Raw genomic sequence first — 4,712 nt, forward strand, 5'->3', positions numbered from 1 at the left:
CAGCAGGTTCTGCCCAGACCCTTTGGCAGAGCTCGGGTGGGAACTGTAAACTCCTGCAGATGAAAAGGGGCCTTCATCCTGGATTTCTGCTTTTGTCAGTGTTCCTCTCCCTGCCTTTGCTCACCTTCCTGCCTCTCTGTGCTCTCCTCCAGAACAGGCGCCACAAGGCCAGTGGTAGCCCTCTGGTGCCCAGAAACTCAAGGACAGGTTAGAGGACATCGCATGAGTGTGCCCTTGCTCTTGAGAGGGGCTGGACCCCTGCTGTCCAAGCTGCTGTGAAAGTCACCTCCAGTGTTAGGGATTGCCTCTCTAGAGCCCGCAGAACTAAATGTCCCACTCCCCAGCTTGGCTTCGGGCAGTCTAACTGTACAGAGAACTCAAGAAGCCCTTCACAACCGCCAGCTGCCCGAACCCAAGCAGCCCCAGCCTCTTCAGAGGTGCCTTCTTCCTGGTCACTGCTACCAAGTCCAAGGGTCATTCAATTTCTGTTGTTTTATCCTTCAGGCCTTTCTTTTCTTTGCCCTTATGGGGACTTGGCCCTTTCCCATACCCACATCCATGTACCTTCAACTATTTTCTTGATTTTTTTTTTAAATAAGTAACAGTCCATGCGCAAAGGTTCAATCTGCAGAGGTCTGACTCCTCACTCCCAACTCCGCAAACAGGCCAGGCTAGAAGGAGCCCCTCACCCACCCACCTACAGCCCCCTGGGAAAGAACTTTCTCTTTTCCCTGGTAGGCAACTAAGTCTCACGCACTCCTCACCTGGGGAAGTCTTAGCTCCAGACACTTTGCCCTGGAGGAATTATTTTAGAGAAGTGGAATTCTTCCCGTCCTCCACCATCAAAGCCCCAAGCCCAGATTTCCTTCTGCCCCACACCCAATACAGTCCAAAGCAATCTGAAAATGGACTTGCCGATAGAAGGTGGGAGGGGCGCAACTGGCAGCTGTGTCCAAAGGCGAAGGGGTATGGGCAGTGCCCCAGGCTGGCTGTGGCTGGCAGGGACACTGTCGCAGAGATGGCGCTCCTTCAGACCCAGGGAGCCAAGAGCCCTTTATAGCCTGAAACCTGCCCTGGCACCGCCCACTGGGCGGATGCAACAAGGGCCTGCAATGAGGGGTGTCGCTGGGAGCTGGGAGGGCATCCATCCCAGGACTTCAGGGCCAGGCCTCATACACAATAGTCTGGGAGTCAACTGTCTCCCACCCTAGACAACTCTATGTCCTGGTATGTATGTGAGTCTCTCTCTGTCTCTCTCTCTGTCTCTCTGTCTCTCTGTCTCTCTGTCTCTCTCTCTCTCTCTCTCTCTCTCTCTCTCTCTGCCTCTCTGTCTCTGTCTCTCTCTCTCTCTCTCTCTCTCTCTCTCTCTGTGTGTGTGTGTGTGTGTGTGTGTGTGTGTGTGTGTGCAGGCGCTCGCACTCCTGCTTAAACGTCCATTCAAAGACCTCAGCTCTCTTTCCCCTGTGTTCTCTCTCTGGCAGCAGTTTTGAAAGGATGGGGACAGCAGTGTGTTTCTGCTCAGTTTATCAAGTTTCACTTGGTGACAAAGGACTGAAGGACAATCAGGGTCCAGGGAGAAAAAAAGAAAGCGTGACAGGGAACCCAGGGCTTTTGTGGAAGGTAAAAACACTAACAGAAAAGGGCTGGGCAGAGCACGAAGTGAAACAGCCTGCACACTGCTTGGTGTCACAATCCGCTTCCTCCATCCTCCTCTGGAGCTTCGGAAATCCTGGGGATCTCAGGAAATACAAGTGTGTTGATTTGTAAATAGAACACTGTTCATCTGGGCATGAACTGAATTAGACAAGCTAGAGTGCAGTCTCCTCCCTCCAGGGCTGTCAGGACTCCCATCTCCTTCCCAGTCCCTGCACCAGGGAGGCATCCTCTGAGAGGTCACTCAGAAGGAATAGCACCCCCTGTTCCCCATTACAGCCCATCTATCCAGCTCTCATTAAGGACACAGTGGGGACGAGGATGGGGCGGGCTTTCCCTGATGATCCAGGTTCCATCTTTTACCAGGAAGGCTTAATGGACAGAGTTGGCCTAGCAGTGTTGGCTTGTGACAAAAGGAGGGTACCTAGGAACACTGGACTGCTTCTTCCTGGGGACAGCAGACAGAGTGGCAACCAGATGCAGCCAGCCAGCCTAAGAGAAAAGCAACAGAAAGACAAGCAGGACCCTCCTGCTTCCCCAACCTGCTGGGTTCTGTTCCAAAGCTGCGGTCAGACAAGCTAACCCTTGCTCCAGGCTAGGCTGGACATCTAGTTGGCAGATTCTCCAAGTTAAAAAATGCCACAGGTTACTTCCTCTTGCCTGTGGTCTCTACTCCTGTGCGCCTCTCTCTCTCTCTCTCTCTCTCTCTCTCTCTCTCTCTCTCTCTCAGAAGAAGAAGAAGAAGAAGAAGAAGAAGAAGAAGAAGAAGAAGAAGAAGAAGAAGAAGAGAAAAAGCAGAATCTCAGACCTTGTAGTAACTTAAGCTCTCCCATCCCAGCTCCCAGCTCAGATCAAAGTTGGAGCTTTACCTAATCCTCACCAGGCACTGTTACGGTGGCCAGAGATAAGAGGAACCATACTTATTACCTCTCCCCATTATGACAACACTTGCTGTATCAGGACCATTTTAATAATGCCTGTGACTCCTCCAAGGCCCTACCCCAGTAGACCCTGAAAGGGTCTTGGAAAGACTCCAGCCTTTCTACCACCTGGTCTCTACCAACATCTTCTCCAAACTCTGTGTTTCCTATTCAACTCATTCCCCCATCTCCTACAACACCCCTTCTCTGCAGGCATCTGGGCCCTCTTGAACATGCTCACTAAATTTTCACTCTGTGGCTTCATACCTTCTCCAGTCCTGCTCTTCTGGGTCCATTCATTGTTCATGTACAAGCAGGCAGGGAGCTTGTCTGAGAACAAGAACACCAGAGCCATTTAGATAGACCTAGGTTCAAAGCCCACTCTGCCTCTAAGCAGCCTAAGCAATGTAGACTGTTTGCCTGGTCTACGGGTGATCTGACACGGTAGAGAAAGGGATAGAGGAGACAATGGTAACAATCATGATAACAAGGAGAACGTCATCCAGGCATGCATTAACAAAAGGCTTGCCTGTGTGCCTTACATGGTTTCACAGACCCTCAGCATCCTGGAGAGATCAAGCAGCTTTAGCTGTACACTGAGCAAGAAGCTCTAGACCAAAAGGTGGGCCTTGAATTCAGGACATTGAACACCAAAGCCAGTCACAGTGCGGACAGAGGAGAAGGCACAGTAGGAGTAGTCACTTTCTGTGAACACATTTGGAAACTGTGGAGGAGATAGGGGAGTCCTGTTTGGTGAGCTGAGTGCCTAGTAAAAAGAGCTACCCTGAGCAAGGGAACCTAGGATGAGACTCGAGACCAAGGTCATGAATTTGGTCTGAGTCACGATTAGGTTCTCAGTGGCTTCAGGCTATCCCAGTGGTGCTGTCTGAGAGCTGCAGAGGTCTGGGTTATAGAAGACAAATGGGGAACTCAGGTACATTTGGTTACTAATTGGGAGGCAATGGAGAAGGAGCCTACACAGATAGCATCCAGTCTAGAGCAGAACCCTACAGAACACCCACATATGCATGCACACACATACACACAAATACATACATACATACATACATACATACATACATACATACATACACACACACACACACAGGAGGATAGGGAAGGATGAATGGAGAGACAGAGAGAGAATGAGAGAGAAAGAGTGAGAGGGAGGGAGGGAGGGACGGAGGGACAGAGGGAGGGAGGAAGAGACCTGTGGGACATGCTTAGACACAGCTTCCTGACCCACAGACTCCTATTTCACAGGGGTGTTGGTTTATGAACCATGCATACACGTTGGGAGGGTGTCTTACTCAGTACTGGTCTTGTTGAGCCCCAGATGACTGGGTCCAGTCCACACAACTTCCTTTAGTGCAGAACCTGTTCTCTACAGACTATGTGGCCTGGGACACATACCCTTAGTGCTCAGAATTGGGTCAGCAGAGTTGGTGAAGAAGGCCAGGGTGTGAGGATCTGAAGCTGAAAGAAAGACAAAGCCCCAGCCCAGTAGATGGAGGACTCACATGTGAGCCCTAAGTGGCAATGAAGAAAAGCCAGACAGGGAATGGCTGGTCCTTGTGTGGAGGAGAATGTGGCCCTGAAAGAGGCCTGCCCCATTAGTACTCAGTTTGGTGCTGCAAAGGTCCTTCTACATGTGGAAAGTCTTTCTGTCATTAAAGACGGGAGGCCCAGGGAGAGGAGAGCAGGAGCCAGTAAGTGGGAGGAAAGGGATAGTGGGACTTCAGCAAGGTTTCTACAGGATGGCACTAGCTTCTAAAGTCCTGCTCCCTGGTTGGGTAAGGTCTGAGAGAGACAAGGTATTGTCCTCAGGACAGGTGTCTACCATGGGGAAGACATCTGGGCACCTGGTGGAGTCTGCCTTACTTTTCTCCTGGTACCTTATACTCACAAGTGTTCCTGCAGCTTTGTGTGTGTGTGTGTGTGTGTGTGTGTGTGTGTGTGTGTGTGTATGCATGTATATATACATATGTAATATGTACATATGTATATATGCATGCATGTATGTATGTATATACATATGTATGTATATCCCTGGATTTCTGACCAAGCTGTGCTCCCATGAACTGGTTCAGGGGCTGAGCTTCATGGTCCTGAGGCTCTTTCCTGGCAGTGGGAGCCATG

This window comes from Rattus norvegicus, chromosome 4, assembly GCF_036323735.1.
Source record: "Rattus norvegicus strain BN/NHsdMcwi chromosome 4, GRCr8, whole genome shotgun sequence".
Classification (NCBI taxonomy): Eukaryota; Metazoa; Chordata; class Mammalia; order Rodentia; family Muridae; genus Rattus; species Rattus norvegicus.